The following is a 19,840-nucleotide window of genomic DNA, read 5'->3' as shown; positions in this document are numbered from 1 at the left end:
TGTTTGATATTCTTGTTGAGTGATCCATGTATTTCCTTTCCTTCCTCTGACTGTTTTTATGTGAACGCTTCCATATTTGTGTTTGTTGGCTGTGTGTAGCCGTGGCAACAGGCCAGGCCCAGGCATGTTACAGGACTCCTTTTTAACTTGAGTTTGACTATACTGTTTGTTTTGATCATTTTCTATTTGAAATGGTAGTTCAAATAATATATTATTGTATGGTGTCCTGTCTCATATAATCATAGAGGTGAATAGTACTTTATATACACACACACATACACACACACAGCTTTTAGCTTCATATATTGTAATTTTGACTATTTTCTGTAACTGTGACTTTATATGTCATAATTGAGACTCTTTAATTGCAACTTTGTATCTCACAGTTTGGATTTTTTTCTCTCACATTTGTGGCTTTTTATCACGTAATTTTTGTTTTCTTATCTTACAGTTGCATGTTTTTTAACTTATATGAGAGACATTGCAATGACTTGAACAGTAGTTAAAAGAACCAATTGCCTTTGGGATTGAGAAATGTATGTCATTGTTGATTTGATATGTTATTGTAAATAGGTTCATGACTAGAAAACAGCTTCCCAGGGACGTTGCCAAGATGTTCGCAGAGTGAGACTTTGATACTTCTCACTTTATCTCGATAACCTTTCTATTATCTGGCATATTTGTTGGATAAATTATTTTATGGGTGACAAATACATGTATGAATAGGGTATTTCTAAAATGGATCCGATTGTTGTCAGTATCAGGTCCAAGAGTCCTGTTGAATCAGCCATCAAAACAGATAAAAATACAAAACGCTCAGTCCACCTTTAAACCACTGAAAAACGCTGTTCTGGTGCTGGCGTTTTAAACTATGACCTGACATTCTGATGTTTGTATTTATTAACAATTCAAAGAGTTGCTCACTATCTTAAGCGGAAGACTTTCAAAGGCAAAAGAGCACAGCCCCACCAAAACGCTCATCCTCTTTCCTTGGGAGACAGTTAGCAATATCATCTGGCAATTAAGAAGAAAACGAGAGAGAAATGGAAAAGCCAATTACCTCTCAGAGTTCGCTAAAGGCCATTTAAACAGTGTGCCCATGACATAATAATGTTTATTGTAAATATTATAGTCAGAGCCGGAGTGAGCCTGGCGTGAGGGGGAGTGAAAAAAATGGCATCAGTCTGAGACAGAGAATAATTTATTAAGATCTGAGATGCGCCAATTATGTGGAAAGGACCAAAAAGAAAAGAAAAAAAATCAAACTCTCCAGGAACCGCATACATGATTGCAATCTTGATTAAATCCCCCTGGATCTAATGAGTTGATTTTCTGCTGTTAATATTGCATTGGCTGATGATGGATTCGTTAAGATAATGGAACGGAGCTAAAATATAAATGACTCCCTGTCAAGGAGCAGATTTTTGTCATTTTGCGCCTGACACCTCCACCGTGGGGATTTGCTAAGGCTCTTTTTTGAGCCCAGATTGGCCAGATCTGGAATACTAATTTTCTCCTGCCAAGACTCATGATGCCAAAGCATACCCCCCTCCCACACGCTTGGTAAATATCCCCTTTTTCATCCGAATAAAGGCAGCTAGGATGAAACATTACATGCGCATATCTGTTCCATACCAACTAATAAAGACCATTTACAATCCAAGATGTTTTCAAGGTAAACATTTTTATTTTTTCCCCCCACCTTTTGTTGTTTTTCATATCGTAATGATCCACAAAATAAATGTGTGAGTGGATGAAAGCCATTGGGTGCTGATGAACTGGTTGTATTGACTTGTTTCTGGAGATGAATAAATGTTGCAGCCCGACTCAGACCTGGGCTGCTGGATCCGCCTCACTTCATATTAAATGGCCTGTCACTTAGGCCAACAAGATACATGAAATGTTCTCCTTGTAGCATATTGATCTCTCGCTTTTCTCGCCTCAAACAAGCAGGTTGTACAGATGTGTAGATGAAAGTTAATGCAAAAAGCATTTCTCTGACCAAGACTGGGAATTAGTGGGGATTATGTGCTGGCATTGATAGCGGTAACGCAGAGATTATGAATCAGAGTGAAGGTGGGTAGTTATGGTAACATGGCTAATCAAATGTGCCAGCGAGGTTCTCGATGGAAATGAAAAAAGTTCAGTAACGGGATGATGTATAAACTCTCACGGCGCAAGTATAACAAATTGCTCTCGGTGAGATTATGAAGCGTATTAAAGTCAACACGAAATGCAGTTCGTAGCCCCTTTTCCCACTTACGTATTTCCTAGTGAAACAGGATATTTTATCGATCTATTTTTATCTATTAATTGTGTGTGGTTGGAGGGCGAGGGATTTGAGTTCATCAGCCCCTGCTGGTAAATGCATGAACTGCACCATCTGCTTCGAAAAACATCTTTCTCGGCAGTATTTGACGCTGTAATTTCTGCTTAAATTATTCAATTAAATAATTTACATTATTTATTTATTTTACAAATGCATTATATTAAATATTGATATAAAATTAGATTTAAGTTATTTGATATAAATAAAAAGTAGGCTATATATATATATATATATATATATATATATATATATATATATATATATATATATATATATATATTTTTTACCAAACTCCCAGATTCTTTTTTCTGTAAATAATGTAATGTAATATATGATGAACAATAAAGTCTAGGAGCATGTTTTTAGAAAATAAACGGGGTCAGTTATGATTTCATGTCAGCTACGAGATGAGCTCACTTCCCAAACGTCTTTGGGATCTCCCGATCGTCTTAATCGCAAATGAGGTTGCTTTTCATGCTCTCGCTGACCTCGACTCCCCCTCCCGACCCCCTTCTCTTTTTTTCATATTACCGGGGAAACAGTGTGATAGAAGCTCACCCCCGGCCCTTTCTTCCATGTGTCACTTTTTTTGTCTCGTTACATGGTTTTGCTAAAAAGTTCTTTAATCAATCAAGTACGAGGCAGAAAATAGGCTTTGTCACGGCCGGGCCCGGGGTCGTGTGATGCTCGCTTTGCTCAGTGACAGCTCCTCAAAAGGCCCAGAAAGGAATATTTTGCGGGGAAAATAGTGGTTTCCATGGTGCCGGCACTTGTTGCACATCGCTCACCATTCTTTGCTCCCACGTGAGCGCCGGATTTCAAAGAGATGGACGACAAAAATTAGGGCAGGAGGGCAGGGTGGGGTGCAGAGGTAGCTGCCCCTCGGCCCAGTGTCCTCCTCTCCAGCAGGCAGCGGAGAATAGCACCGAGGAGTGACAGCAAAAAGGGGGGCCTTCTCGCCTCTGTCAGCTCCGCATAAGCAGCGCTATTAAGTAAATGTTCGATTTTTCATTGTGCCACAGCCGTTGAATAGAGACTCAGAGGGGAGTACGTAAAGAATGAAAAGGTCTGAGCCAGGGAGGAAAGGCTGCTCGCTTTAATGGCTCCCAAAGTATGTCATCTGAATCATGTAATTAGCGATTAGCTTTTATTTGGGCCGAGCCTGCATCCACCAGAAAGGGTTACAGAGTTTCTAATTTTATAAGTTACAAACACAGCCAGGAAATGGAAACAATGGATCGGCCGTAAATCCTAACTAAGAGGACACAGGATTGTTATCTCAAGCTGTTTTGTATGCTACTTTGAATGTGTCTGTTCCTGTTTTTAATTATTAAACCTACAGGTCCTCTGTGGATTTGCTGGGAGCAGCTAACTTCGCTTTCAGGATAGGAAGCTGTCATGTAAGAGTTTTGTCATGCACACAGGCTCTGGGGGTTTGAAGAAAATCAAGTTCTATGGAAGAAAAAAAAATCTTTAATGAATGTTTTCTTTAAGGTGTGAGAAGCACATTAATGGAACTTGCTCTCCTGGTTTGTGCTTAGAAGTATATTTCATGCCTGATTTGAGTCTTATTCCGAGACTGCTTTCACCTTTCAAAGCTTTTCTGTTTGTGACTTAATAAGGTCAAGTTTTTGTGTGTGTTCGTGTCAGGGCTACTTTAAACAATTTGCAATAATTTCCATAGAATCATCACCAGGCAAATAACAAACAAGGTTACTGCTTCCCTTCAGCTCTTCGTGTCATGTACATGACCGTTTTTGTGTTTCTAGCGCTGAGAGAAGTGCGGCGCTCATCTCTTTCTGTTGGTTTAACAGGTGTCGCGCCTCTTGTGCGGGTTTGTTAAAAAGTACACTGCTCTCTTGATTGAGTTACTTAACTAATAAGACTAACCCACGGCGGTATAACTGTGACGACGACCGAGCGGTAGCATCTAAATGTCATGTTTTCATGTCAACTGTCCACTGCATAATTTCCCCGTCGAACGATGCCTAGTCGAATGTGTCGAGCTAGTTTGTCTTTGAGATCCTCTGCAATCTGCTGTCAGTCTTCAGTAAAGGTTAAGGGGGTGCTGGGATATCTTCCTTGATGGCGTTTTATCATGCGAAGCATGCCCTGTTTCCTGATGAATATATTAAAATTATTACTGTGCAAACAGACTTTCTAATTACTGACCTGCTTGCCATTGTACTCTGCGTTCTTTCTTCATGTTTTTTTCCCCTCTCTCTCTCCCTTGCTCGCTCTCTCTCTTTCTTCATGCCTTGTTTATTTATCTGCACCAGTGAATACAGAATAGTCAGAGCAATGTCATTTCCATCCACATGAAAATGATTTTGAAAATGCCAATCTTGCCTATTATACAGTGTAATTACAAGTCTGGTTTTTTATCGTATCTTTAACCAATGGGGAGACCCTTGAGAGGGTAAATATCTCATCTATGCTCTGTTTCAAAACCTAGCGAGCTGCCTACGGAGGCGGCATTGTGAGAGGTTGCAAAGGGTAGGTAACTTAATTATGGTGCCTTGTTTTAGCCAAATATTAAGGCAGCATCATGTATCATTTGTAGAAAAGGCAATCTCAGAATGCACTGTGATGGAAAAATACATTTAAAACTGCGGACGAGGTGAGACAAATTTTGATATAAATGAACTTATTTAGTTAAATAGTGAAAAGTGTCCAATATTTGTGTGCGGAATTGGACAGAATCATAGGATCAAACATGTATTAGCCTATATCAAATATTACATAACTGCACCGAATGCGGTATAGGTGTGTCTCTTATATTTGCAAGAATGAGGAATACCACACTTTTCGTGTGTGAGAAAGAAAGAAAGAAAAAAACTTGGCAAACATATCAACGGATCATCATAAATCTCAAACATGCACTTGATTAGCCTTTCTATTATTTTTGTGTTCTCATCGCATTGGTGAAAAATGTGAAATATGGGGAGGTTGAAAAACAGTCACATTCCTTGCCTTTTCAGGCCGGCTTTTGTTCTGTTTCCTTCTCAGCAGGTTTCTTGAGATCCAAAGGCATAAAATGCAAAGTTTTCTTTTCTGTCTATTATAACGTACACCCTGTCATGGGCGTACGTATGACGTGAGCTGGCATGTGCTCCGCTCTAAACGTGTTATTAAAGTCACCTATTTACCGGCACATTCCGCCCGCGCCACTTCATGCAAAAGGGCAAGCCTGTTGTTTACTCGGCGGCGGAGATGTTGCACAGGGGTTTGATCTGGGGAGTTGATAGGAGCGGCAATTTAAAGAGAGGACACTGCAGCTCCCAACAAAAACAATTAAAGGAAAATGAAAGACAGCCCCTACGGGTTAAAAATAGAAAATTAGCAACATGGATGCTGGAATGCACGGCTCCCCCTCATCCCAAACTTATGGGCCTGCATTGTTATGTACGATCAGATCTGCCAGTTCCTCCTCTAAGCTCCTTGTCACATTTTGACTTAATGAAGTGCAACTTAGAAGGGAATTGGGTTCATCATGCTAGTCGCACGATGCTCCCTTGTTGTAGCAAACAGGGGCGGCGTGGGACCAGAGCGCTACAGCGCGAGTCGTTATCATTCCGGTCAGTCTGTTTAACACAAAATTAAACAAAGAACTAATTAGTGCTTCATGAATTAATAACTGCACTGTTGCCGAGTAGAAGTTCGGTTGCTGAGGGGAGATATAAAATAAGTAGGAAGATCAGGTTAGAATTATTATTACTTTTTCGGTTGCTCATGCTCTCAAGGTTAGAAAACTTTACCAGTTGCCACAGTCTCTAATTTGGGTGTTTGTTTTTCTATGTGTGTGTATATTAACTTTTTCGTCCCATGATAGCTGAACTGTTGGCTGGGCTTAAAGACCCCATGGCATTGCTTGATTGCACGTTAACATATCCATATTGAAACAGGAAGTTTGGGCGGGCCTTATCAATGTCATTCCAATAGGCTTTAGTTACGTCACTCCACGATTAGTTGGTTGCAGATGGTATCCGGGAGCGGAGTTTTCTTATTAAAAAGCATTTGATTAGGCTTTTTTTCAGTATTAAAATACTTTATCGTACCAACAACAACAACTTTACACAAGCTATAAAAACATTGCTTTGTTTGTTTGAGCATCCCAACCAGCCAACATAGCAACACTGGTTCAACCAATCACATGAGTTTGAGGCAGATTTGACCAATGGCAGACAGGGAAAGTGTAACAATAATTATTTAATTGAAGCTAATTTAACAGTTCCAATTGGTGTCGCTAGTGGCACAAAAATGACACATCACTCTTAAATAAACTGATACAGTTATGCTACACAGTTGAAATTCATTACACTTCAGTGTCTGAAGTTGGAATAACTAAGAATTACTCTGCTGTGTGCTCATCTCATGGCGTTAAACAATACTTATCTCTTTCTCATCCATGCTCAGTTAGGCTCTGGTGTTCAAACCACATATATCACCAGACATCTCATCATGGATGTTTGCTTACAGAGGAATCAGAAGAAAGTGGTCACAGTTGGCTTGGCTTTACTGCCCACTGTAATATGAGTGTTGTGCTGGCCTTGGTTAATGCACGCCGGCCAAGGTCATAGTGGCTAATAAAATCCTCCCTCAATCAGATTTTAGGATTACTGATTCAAAGTAAATTATCATCGGCAAGCCGCGTTCGAATATTTGCGAAAAACTGGCTAACTGATGGGACACCTGCTCTCCTGGGCTGAGATGAGTAATGTAATGGGGGTTTCTAGTGGGTTTCTGTCACCTGTCAGTCCCCACCAACTGCGACACCATACAGTAGCATTCTGTGTGTACGCAATGGGTCACGACGGGGGCCATTTGAGAGCCTTTTGTTCAGTCAGCACTGAGTTTCTGCACCCAGAATGCTAAGGGGAACAACATATCTTCACATTTAGACAACTCAGCCAATATACACTCAGTGTTGATATCGGGGTATTAATGGAGTGTTTTATGTAATGCCTGATAAATAGATGTTTGGATTCTATTTATTCTAAAGTGTTTTTTCTCTCTGTCTCGCAGATGAAGTAAGCCTGTGAGGGGAGTGACTTTTTCCATCAGAGAGAGAGAGAGAGAGAGAGAGGTAAGGGAAGCATGCATGAAGGTTCATGTTTAATCGTGTTAACAAACCCCCCCCTTCAAAACATACACATATGATTGCCAAGTTTTTATTTATTCTATGATTTATAGGAGCAGTTTTTTTCCCTACAGGTTAAAAGGGATATTTTACCCAAAAATTAAAACATTTTGTGCATTCTGTCACATAAACGTTACTGCTGAAAAGGAGTATTGGAACCGTTTCAGATACTATTACAGTATCGATACGTATCGAAATATCGATATTTTTGACAACACTGATATATATACATTTTGGAATATAGTGTACAGAGTTCTATGGACCACTTTTATTATACTTTTTTTTTTTGTCCTCATTAATTTAAAGAAAAAATTCAGTTTCAGTTTTCTGACTGATGTTTCAGTGATCCAGTTTCAGAGGTTATAAGATCACTGGAAAGAATAATAATAAATGTAGTGTATGAATAATATTGACTAATATACTAATTCAACTATATTTATATTGTGCTTTGCATCCTTTGGAAACTTGAAAGCTCCCCATTCACATCCACAGCCAGTGCATTCCTCTACACAGCTCCTTTTGTATTTCACAGAATAAAGAAAGTCACACAGCTAGTGATTAAATTATGGCAAAATGTTTATTTTTCTTCTTTGGGTTTCAAAGCGATGCTGTAATTTATCTAACTAACTTACTCCAAATTTGCAGTGTTTGTTAAATGTGAATGCAGCTTAGCATGCGGTTTTCCATTATCATCATATTTACTGCTTGACAGCTGCCATCTCAATAAGCATAAGATGCCACGCATGATTAATACAGCTCATGGAAGTTTACGGACAAAGTTAAGAGCATAAGAATTTGCTCCCCTGGATGAATGACAATGTTTTCCATGGCTTTGCCTGTGGCTCCTGAGTCAGCAGCAATCTCAGCGGAGAGGAGTGATGTTGTGCGTTGTCTTGTGTCAGTCTCGGGGTCATCGTCATGTCCAGGGGGTTCTGGCCTGACCATGATACGCAGCTCAGAGAAACCAACACCCCTTTGTCCTGCCAGTGTCTTTCAGTGCAGGGCGAAATACACACTTGCAGCATAAATCACGGGCAAACTATGTCTAAACAATGTCTCTGCAGCCACCGGCAGTCATGCATGGCTGGGCAGGGAATGGAGAGAGAACAACACAGATCATGCTCTTTGTGTCAGGCGATATGTGGATGAGATGTTGTCCGATTCAGACATCTTTGTTCTTCAGAGCCTTTTTAAATCTAATTTTTCTCCTTAGATAACAGTGTTTTGGCTTTGCTGTCAGGTAGGGGTGGGCGGTAAGAAACGCAGCGAAGGTGTATATCGCAATTTGTGTTATTTAACCATTTATATATTTTTGTTGAAATATTTTAGAAATGTGATAAATTGAAATTAAACCACAAAGTGTTTTATGTATTACATAATCATGTCTTCGTCTAATTATATATTTTTTAAGTTGTTGATGGACGCAAAGCAAGTTATATAATTATTTTTAGTTTTATTAGTTATACAATATATATTTTTTTTTAATCTTCAGTTAAAAAAGAGGTTCATATGTAAAGCCTCGTACACACCGGGACGAATATCGGCTCGCGTTATTCGTCAGAGTTTTTTCAACGCGTTTTTTGTGTTCACACCCAAGCGATTTTCGCTGACGATGAGCCGAGTGAACATGCTAATTCATTCCCTGACATTAAATGGCGCTTAATGTAAAACAGAAATACCCCGGTCCACAAAGTGGCGCTGCGCAACTACGCTTCTGACTCAGAAGAAGAGAGCAAGTTTGTCGCATTTGTCATATAGTTCTTTATTGTCGTTGGTGTCTCTTTATAAAGACCAGCAGCTCTACATTCATCTAACCTTGCATCTTCCTCGTCTTATTTCTTCCCGGCAGAGGGTAGACGCTGTATCTTCTTCGCCGTTACGTATGTGTGCTCGGCAAGACCGTTTTGTGTTTGAGCGCCCCCAAGTTGTTTTTTACTGTAACTTCAGAAGCTCCAGACATGTGAGCAAAAGCGCCAATTTCATTGGTCGGATAGTTTTTGACGCGGCGCGCAAAAAATGACGCTTTTACGCGTGGCGTTTTACGCGTCGGTGTGCACACTCACATTGGCGCCCATTGTTTAGTCACGAGGCGTTAAACGTCGGCGAATATCGCACGCGAAATTCGTCCCGGTGTGAACAGCCCTTAAGAACTACCACTTACACTTACACTAAGTTAACACTTACAATGAAATACTTTAAACAGTAATACATTGTCACTGAACAAATCACTCACGTTATAATCAACAAGCTGCCTACACTTTTTGTCTCATTGGAACTCCTGCAGCATTTTGCGCAGTAGATTTAAACAGTCAATGAAAGTCTCTATCGATTGACGCATTACTTCCTTTGCATGGCATATACTGTCAAACCCAGGCCTGCTATCAAGTTAAAGCGATGTTTTTCTGCGTCTCGGCCTAATAAGCCAGATGCTTTAGGAGTCCCTCTTCGCATTCAGACCTAGGACAGTGTGCCAAGCCAGGCAGCCCCAGCATCATGACCCAATTCTCTCCTCATTGCAAACTGAATGGCTGGAGTATAGTTAGCTTAATTGGGTTTTGATATATTTAATTCGGCTAATCAGCCAAACTGGCTCCAACATGGGGCCTTGCATGCCTTTTCCCTTCCCGAAAAGCTCCCAGAGACCAGGCGGTTGCAGCACAGAAGCCTCCCAGAATGGATTCCCTCTCAAACAGTGGGAAGAAAATTAAACTGCCAAATTTGTTTTTGTTGGTTCAGGCCTTCTGCAGGGAGTTGGAAGGCTTTTAATTGCGCTTGCTGTGAAGAATTGGATGAGCTGTTTTTAAGACAACAAAAAGCAGGCTCCCTCTCGCTAGACGCCGAACTGGGCTGTTTTCAGAGATCACTTGGGTCAAAGGTAGTGCAAAGACAGATTGCAGACACCATTCTCTCTTATTTAAGTAATTACAGACAGTGATATATAAAACCCTCTTTTATATGTCTAAAAGAGAGCATGTATCTGCTGAGTTAGCAAGTTAAATTGTCACACTTACTTTTGTTCCTTTGGTATATCAGTCCAAACTGTGATAACAAAAAAGCCATCACCTCTTTTGTATGCCGTCCCCTATTTACTTTTTCTCATTTTCCTCTCAATTTTTTTGGCCTTTGAATTTTTTTCCAGTGTGTCAAAACAAGAAGAGGCTACATGGAAACGGCAGCCCTGTGTAAATATTTATGATGTAACATCTCCATGTGAATAGACTTTCCCTCTAGCCCATCCATCAAATCCGCCACCTCCTCAAATCGCCCCCTCGACCCCCCCAACACCCGGCCGCCACTTAGGCCGCAGGAAGCCAAGACAGGAGCATTGCGTTCCCCTCGCGCTCAAAGTAATTGTTTTTCTTTTAAACCGGGGCCTCCGGGCCGCCACATCTTTTGAGACTGTGGTCTCTTGCCTTTCATAAGTCCTGAAACTTCAAAGCCTATTGAGCTTTTTGTCTCATTGGAACGTCCACTGGCCCCCAAAATGGTGCGACAGGGAAATGTGATGTAGGTCAAATTACAGCAGTTGCGCTTATAAAAAGCGAAATTTCTTAGCATGTCGACGGAAGGCCTTGGTTACCTCTCATGCTACGTAGTTCAGTTCAAAGTTAACACACGCCAAATACAAAATAGGATTTGGTGATTAAATACCATAAGTAACTTATCATTAGTCTGGTAACTTGCTTTAATACATGGCTTAAATCGTAAATAGAATTACATAAATAGAAGTGAAATAGAAACATTTTTAAATTGAGCCAACAAAAAAACATACTAGGATTAAATAAATATAAATGTTGTACATTATTCTATAGATGCATTTATACATTTAATTTATTTATTAATTTTAAATAATTATTCACCAGTAAATGTTCTTGATTCACCTCCCATTGCCAGTTAAAGTTAACAAAATTCTTTATTAAAAAAATGTAAACAGATATTTTTGTCTTATTTTCTACTATTAAACATGAATTAATTTTTTTACTATATTGAAATAATAATATAATTAATCAGCATTTCTCTCACATTATCTGCCTTTTTTATTTTTTTACTTTTCACAGTGCATTCTGGGTCTCTTTAAGAGTACATTCAGTGCTGCTATAGATTTTGGTGAATATGTTTATTATGAGCCAGCATAATTAAAGGAATACTCCACCCGAAAATGAAAATGATGTAATCATAAACTCACCTTCATGTTCTTCCAAACCTATGACTTTCTATCTTCTATAGAACAAAACAGGAGATATTTTGTAGTAGATGAGACAGCATGACAGAATATTTATTTTTGGGTAAAATAAAAACTTTGTTACGTATCTTTTGAAACGGCCTTCGTGCCGAGGTCACGCTTGCAATGTCGTATAATGTTGCTCTATGCAGCTTGCTAGATTTTGGAACAGACTCAGGGATCTCCTGGAAAAATTCCTGGAAATTTGCCTCTTCACAAATCCTTATGTCAATCAGGGTATTGCAGAAAAGCATAACGAATGCAAACAGATAGTGACAGGGAGCATCATTGTGCATAAAAATTCATCTGTTGCATTTGGGCCTGGCACAAACAGGTGTGGTTTAAGTTTGCTTCTTCCCGGATGTGGTGGATTACAGCCGTCTCCCTTTATGTAATTTCTCTGCTCTGGGTGGGAAATTAGGCAGTGCAGTGTCTCTCAATAGAGCGACGTTACAGTGCCACTGTGTGCCTTTTTTATCAGAACAGACGGTTGCTAAGATGTAATTATCACCGTCTCTCCCTGATAGACTGTGCTGAAGACTGAAAAGGTAATATGGATTATCACAATAGTTGTACAGCTCAATACTGCTATCTAACTTTATCCATTTATCTGCAATGATGGGAATCCTTTGTGTTGTGCAGCGGTGTAGCATCTATCTAAATAATAAAGGCCATTGTCTCCCTCTTGAAGAGCAGGGATTGTCTTTTTAATTTCAGCGGAGTTTTATTATGGTTAATATTCAAGCTGCGACTGCTCTGTGCAGATGAAATTGAAATATTAAACCCAAAACATGAAAGTTGAAAGCCAGAGAAAGCTTAAGGAAGTGGAATATATAGCCATTTTTGTAATTACTTTTATCCAACAGGTCTCAAGGTGATTTCTAGTGGATCTGTCGAGTGCATACATGAAAATACTTTCACATCTCATTTTTTTACCAGTATATATCTATTGTTTTATCATTTATAACCTAAACCACTTCTTTGTGTGATAGGCGTTGATTTAACCCTCTGGCGCTCTTCTGTAATTTTTTTAGGGCTGTTTTCGACTAAGGATTTTCATAGTCGAATCTGATTCGTTAGATTTTGCCGTAGTCGACTGATAGTCGACCTTTTTTTTTTTTTTTTTTTAGATAGCAGCTAGACGTTCGGTTGAATAACTGTTCGTCTGTTATAGGACAACTTTTTTAAATAACTGTTTTAAATAAATCACACACAGTAAACAAAACCTTCACAAAAAAACTTTGCAATAAACTTTGCAATTTAGACGCGCAAACTGCGTGCCGGTGCGGTGAGACGTAGCCTACATGCTGATTCGGCTTGAAGTCGTTCATCCTCGGATGTGGCGTCGCGCGCGCTGTTACAAAAAAAGCCGTGCACACAGCCAAGCGAAATGGGGTCTTGCCGGTCTTGCGCACCCAACGCGTAATTTTTTTGCCGTCTGCACCTTCGCGCTCGTGCGGACGCGTCGAGTATAAACAAGGCTTTACCAGAGAAAATGTTTGGCTTTACTCCGTGTCAGCGCGCGCTCTTATCGGTAAAGGTGCACCAGCAGTAGCAGCCTCCATAGACAGTATAAGAAGGGCAGCCTCCGAGTCCGATCGCACCACTGGCACTAACTCCGCCTCCGTTTCCCTCGTAAGATTATATTAGTATTTAAACATTCTCTATGATAAAAAATGTTTGTAAAAAATATTTTAATAGCACGGTTTTGGCGGTTATAGAGTTCTAATGACGGTGTTCAACTATAACCGTCGGTCTCACGGTTATATAATAACGTCACACCCCTCATAACACGTGCCTACTATTCGACTATGAGGTTCATAGTCGAATCAGACCTCTCCGAATCGAATCGTCGAATCCTCGACTATTAGAAGTCAGCCCTAAATTTTTTACCGTTTTTTTTTTTTTTTTCTTCATTGGAATGGTACGAAACTTGGTAAAAGATTTTGCACTTGCTATGTGAACACAAAAATAGTCACACTTGTGCTCCTCGGGGTCAAAAATGACAGCATTGGAAATGAATGGGAGACGAATTTCATCTAGTGGAAACATTTGGTACTGCGGTCAAACCAGATCTTACAGAATTAGTAATCTTACAAATTTTTTTAGATATCTGGCTCAAATTTGAACACAACTTGTTTAGATTTATGGCTTTTATTTTTCCTAACCATAAACGTAAAATTCTGTTACTTTTTCAAGTTCACTTTTTAAAACTTTTTTCACTTCACACAGCAATAATCTACCAGGTGTCGTCTTTGAAAAGAGATCAAACTTAAGTCTGTGCTCTAAAGCATTCAAGATTTACGACAGTTTAAGTTGGAAATTTAATTTCAGGTCTATGATCAAAAAGTGAATAAATGGATTATAAATACAGCGTAAATATAATTTAGCACCATAAAAATATGAAATAAAAAACATTTTCAAACTAAAATATAGTAGATTAGTTTCATTGAAATAAAAAAATACATTTAGGTCATTTTTGACCCACATGCGAAGAGCACTAGAGAGTTGTGTTCTTGTTCTGCTTCTAAAATAATGTGAGCTATTGAGTATTTGCGAGAGCTCCTCTTTACTCTTTATCTGTCTTGTGTGTGTCTGCATTTGTGTGACACAAGGACAGCGGGCGCTTTGAAGAACTCGTATAGAATAGACAACACTCGTTTTCACCTCTTTCTCACATATTTGGAGTGCCTCTTCTCTCCTGGCAGATCTATTCAAGCTTTCAATACCTTTTTCTCCTTCTCCGTCCCTGCTCCTTTCTCAGCGAGCAGGAGGGTTTTACTTTACCCCTTTGTCATCCTAATTGATTGCATTAACCTTTTGAGTATTGAATTTCCCCTGCATCACACAGAGCACAATGTGGAATATTATCATAATCTCTCCTAGTAATGGACACAGGGCAATCAACGATGCTTTAGGAAAAGTACATCTTTGAAAGATGGAATGGCATATTATTTTCAATCAAACGGATACCCTGGCTTTGAGAAACTTTGACGCTCTTCTGAAGGGTTATGTCTTTTTACGTGCCCGACAGTTGACACTTTGAACCGTGCAGTCTTTAAAACTCGAGCCTGCTCAGCTTAACAAATCCATTTTTCCTTAAGATCCCTCTTATCTTGATGATAATGATATATGTCAGCACATATGAGGAGGACATTTTATTTAACATTATAGTAGAGCATAGTTGGACATTATATTGCAATTACATCATGGAGATGGCTTTTTATTAATAAAGGGTTTTATATAAATGCATATACACATAGCCTTTTGGCTAACTCATTTGAATGTTGATCAATCTGCATTGTCCCTTTGAAATATAATTGTATATATATACACTACCGTTCAAAAGTTTGGGGTCAGTGAGAATTTTATTTTTATTTTTTGGAGGAAAGAAATCAATACTTTTATTTATCAAGGAATAATTAATTTGATCGAAAGTGACAGTAAAGACATTTATAATGTTACAAAAGTCTTTTGAACTTCCTATTCATCAAATAATAAAAAATAATAAAAAAACTGTACAACTGACAGACCAACAACTGTTTCAACATTGATAATAATAATAAATGTTTCTTGAGCATCAAATCCTCATATTATACTGATTTGTGAAGGATCATTTGACACTGAAGACACTGACACTGGTGATGCTGAAAATTCAGCTTTGATCACAGGAATAAATTACACTTTACTATATATTCACACAGAAAACAGCTGATTTACACTGGAATAATATTTAATACTATAACTGATATTTGTTGTATTTTTAATCAAATAAGCGCAGCCGTGGTTAGCAGAAGAGAATTCTTTTAAAAGTATTTAAAATCGTACCGACCCCAAACTTTTGAACGGTAGTGTATATATATTGTGGTGAGTATGTCAATCATTGGTGCTTTTATTATAATGAGGAGCTTCCTGTGTTGAAAAAGAGACAGTGGATGTCTATTGATATGATAATTTGTGTTTGTGTTGGTGTGGGTGTACGGCCCGGCCACCCGCTTACCTGAAAAGACCCCTGTAGTGTTTTTCTCTTAGTGCTAGTTTGAAGTCTTAGGGGTCAGGAGATACTGGCTTTAAAGGCAAGATTAGCCCTCTGTTTACTTTGCAATTGCTGGGCTACATCGTTTAATCCCTTTACCGTCTTTACATTTGCCTGTCAGCATTTAGAGGGATGTTTAAATTAATTTTCTTGTAGATTGTCTCAACAAGGCAATCAAACACGTACATCGTCACGTTAGCGCCACACCCAGAGATATTTGAAAGATTTTGTCATCACTTACTCATCTTTGTTTTTCTTTTCAAACCTGTACTATTTTCTTTTTTCCCGTTCACACTGTTTACAATGCTGCTTTCCATACAATGAAAGAGGATGGTGACCGAGTCCTGTCAAGCTCCTAAAATTACAAAAAAAGTTAAAGTTGTTATTTTTAAAGTCCTCTGATGTCATACTTATACATATAAGTATACATACCATATACACGTATATATACAAGCAGGGCTTGACATTAACTTTTTTGCTCACCAGCCACTGTGGCTAGTGGTTTTCCAAAGTTACTAGCCACTCGGCATTTTCACTGGCCACAATTTGGACACCGATACCATATAAGGGAATAACTACCATATAGATATTTTTAATAGCATCTCATAATTTGGCAGCCGGTATATTAGGCTACTGTCACTTTAAGACCTGACGCACGGACCCATTATTCTGTTTTATCAACCTGGTCTCACAGAATTCCGTGAAATGAACACTTGTCCCTTAACTCAAAATCTGTAGCAGTTTCACGGAATCGCCGAAAATGCCGTGATGGACCCACGGAAGTGATGCCTATGTAAGTCAATGACAGGCAGCATCCGTGGTCCACACACGGATTCCCTGTTCCAACACATGCGCTCCCCCAATTGACGTCGTTTTTATAATTTGGAAACATATCGCTTTATTATGGGTTTACTTTAAAAAGTACTTACACTTTAAATAATTATTTTTAAAGTGATTTTAACTTGATATTGCATTGTTTTGGCGTCGTTTGATCGCTATATAACTTCTGGTCACCTTGTTCCGTAACAGTACCACCACGTAATATTTTATTAGACACATTTATTTTGTTATTTTTGTAATATATCAGCACGTTTTTTAAACTAAAGTATTTCAATGGGAAGCATCTTTCGTGATCACTGCACGATTCTTTCTGCCTGTCGGGCTGCAGCAGAGAAGCTGTTTAAGCAACATTTTTTCACGAGATACTTTATGTGCACGCACTTTGGGTGTGAGCACAAAATCTGCGGGAATGAGTAAAATTGTGCTCAATACGCGCAATCCCTCGCCAGAATTCAAGCCCTGTACCACCAACAATATTCATCCGGAGCAAATTAAACGAGTGAGTAAAGGGTTTGTGTGTCAACTCGCTGTCGGAGAGATTAGAGAGCGAGAACAGGCAGCTGGTATCTTTTCTATCTATTCTGCGGAAGAGTTTCAGATATTTCAGTATCAATATGTATCGAAAAATAAATATTACTGCCAACACTAGATTGCACTTAGTTTATTATTTCAGATGTCTTTTTAAAAGACTACAATTGAAAAATGTATATTATATAAAATTCAACCCGCCAAAGTGGCTAGTAGGAGTGACTGCGTTACACGCCAACGCTGAAATCCACCCGCATTTGGCGGGTTGACGGGTGTTAATGTCAAGCCCTGTATACAAGTCATACACATCAGCACGTCCTGATTTAGCAGATTTAGACGTGTTCCTTGGTCAACACATTTTTCTGATCCAGGAAAAACATTCCTGTCCAAAAATCTAGTCCTAACCATATCCCTACCCCTAAGTTACCCCTAAAATAAGAGGGAAGTGATACGTGAATAACACTGATGTAGAAGCACCTAACCCTGATTGCAATCCTAAATTAGTCATAAACTGTAAATTTGTCCCTTAAATCTGATTGGTTGATATGTTGATCCAGAAACATGTTGTACTTGGTGAAATCAGGTTCTGCTTATACTTCATGTGCAATGCCATTTTATGTGATGTCATACTGATGTCATATAGCTAATTCTCATTTGTGGAATTTGGATATACTGTACACATATTCAGTTTTGGCACATTGTGATCAGTTGTGAAATATTTACATTAGAACCAATGATGTTTAGCATCATTGACTTTAAACCTAATGTTCCATGACATATAATCAAAATATTGGAGGATTATCATCAAGAGATGACTTAAGTGTTTGTATTTTCCTCATACTATGGTGCTTTTATGTAATTCTTTTTTACCTTGACAACCCCTGGCAGCCAATGACTTTAAATACATATGAAATCATATTATAAAATATATTATACTTATGGTAAAAACAGCATGAATATTCTGCTAAACTTCTCTTTGTGTTATAAAACTTCACACAGGTTTTGAATGACATGAGGGTGAGTAAATGATGACAGATTTTCTTTAATCAGATCTCTTTAATCAAACCACTTATATATTTTTTTGATATTTGATCCCAGAAAAGTTTTATATTTACAGTATGATTAAAGCTATAAAGACTGTAAACATCTCTGAACAAAGCATGTAACGCTATCTGTTCACTATAATGCCAGGCTAATGCTTTTGATTAAAATGGATAAAAGTCAATTCTTTGTCATGCCCCCTCATTAGAAAAATAGTGACATAAAAACATCCTTTCAACAAAAACACAGCTTCTGTTTGTGATGGGGCATGGTTTGTTGAATTTCAGCATCCCAACAAAAGGCCACGTCTGTGTGTGGAGCAGCTCTACTCACAGCCACCTGGCTTCTCTCTCACTCTCTTTTGTATTTCAGGATTTATTCAACAAAACCCTGAAAACTGGAGCGCTGCAAAAAGCTAAACTGACTTTTCAGGTTTTAATGGGAGAGTAAACAGTGGTACAAAGCATAAAACTAATTGATTGTTTAGCAACAAGGAGTCTGTGTTATCGCGTTTCCCTGGTAACATGAAATTATTGTCTGGTTGCTTAGATGAATTGAAGCAAAACAGCCTTTAATTCATACCAACTCTATTATATATTTTTTTCAGGCAGGAGAGAAAAAAAAATCAATTGAAAGGGACCCTTATGAGCAGCTAGAGCAGACTTATGATCAATAATTATTGCAAACAGGGATACAGTGTCTTGATTTGATTGCTTCGGGTTTGACGTTCAAACACACAGAATGCTCATATTTATAGAAAAAATGCTCAGATGATGAACAGCGCTGCCGATATTTAAATTTTAGGTTGCGGGGGCCATTTCACGTTAGTTACATGCAACATAAACTCCAAAACAAAATGGAGGTTTTGGGTGAATGATTGGTCAAGGTCAATTAATAAGACAAAAACATCCCGCTGTGACTCATCTCACTCCTGGGTCCACCGTCGCTGATGTCCGTGTAATGAACGTCATACAGTAGTTTCTCACAAATGTTCAATATATTGCCATTTCACCAAGCAAGGTCAACCAGTCGATGAGTGTTATTTTTATTCTCTGACAGTGAAAAATCCAGTCTGGGTGTCAATTGTTCATTCAATAGATCTGCTTCCTTTTCTGTAAGCAAGCAAACCAAAACATACCGCTCATTCTATTCATTGTGTTCCCTGTGGGTTGGTCTGTCAAATTGCACACAAAACCTCACTTTTGTGCTGGTTTTTAAAAAAGAACAAGCTGCGGGACAAAAAAAATGAAACATTGAGAAGTTTTGAAGGGTCTGGGAAGAGAGTACATTAGAGGAACCTATTCATTACTCCAGCCTGTGCTGGCTGACAGGCCCCTTCTCCATTAATATCAATTATCGTCTGATAAATTGCGCAAAGCGGTCGGCACCGCTCCGGTTTTCGTATATATTTTAACCGCTTTGTCAAACGTACTAGTGTTGCATATTCCTAACCCATCCTCAGATTTTCAGTTTGAGCCGAGAGCTGCCATTTTCAACATTTTTTTCAGCAACTGACACACAGTGTCATATTTCCTGGCTTTGCCCAAACCAGCTGTCAGCTATTGCGGGCTTAAACTCTTCACTTGTGTCTCAGGTTCTCTCGGGTCAAGACTAACAGCATACTAGGCGAGTATATGTATATGCACATTTCTCACACTTGGTAAATTCAGGCGTATTCCACATGCAGACGGTTGTTTGATTAGC

General features: G+C 38.8%; 1 long non-coding RNA gene across 1 annotated transcript in view; it reads left to right on the top strand.

The window, feature by feature from the left end:
* LOC130074299 (uncharacterized) overlaps window positions 1–7,426 on the top strand; it is a 98,155-nt gene extending 90,729 nt beyond the window's left edge. Inside the window, exon 4 of the long non-coding RNA XR_008804585.1 lies at window positions 7,355–7,426. This is a non-coding gene — a long non-coding RNA (uncharacterized LOC130074299). The remainder of the gene's footprint in view (window positions 1–7,354) is intronic.
* The last annotated feature ends 12,414 nt before the right edge of the window (window positions 7,427–19,840 follow it).

Source organism: Rhinichthys klamathensis, unplaced genomic scaffold, assembly GCF_029890125.1.
Source record: "Rhinichthys klamathensis goyatoka isolate OS25496 unplaced genomic scaffold, OSU_Roscu_1.1 h1tg000020l_1, whole genome shotgun sequence".
In the NCBI taxonomy this organism is placed as follows: Eukaryota; Metazoa; Chordata; class Actinopteri; order Cypriniformes; family Leuciscidae; genus Rhinichthys; species Rhinichthys klamathensis.
Note: the sequence above shows the minus strand (reverse complement) of the source record. Positions and strands in the feature narration are given on the sequence as shown.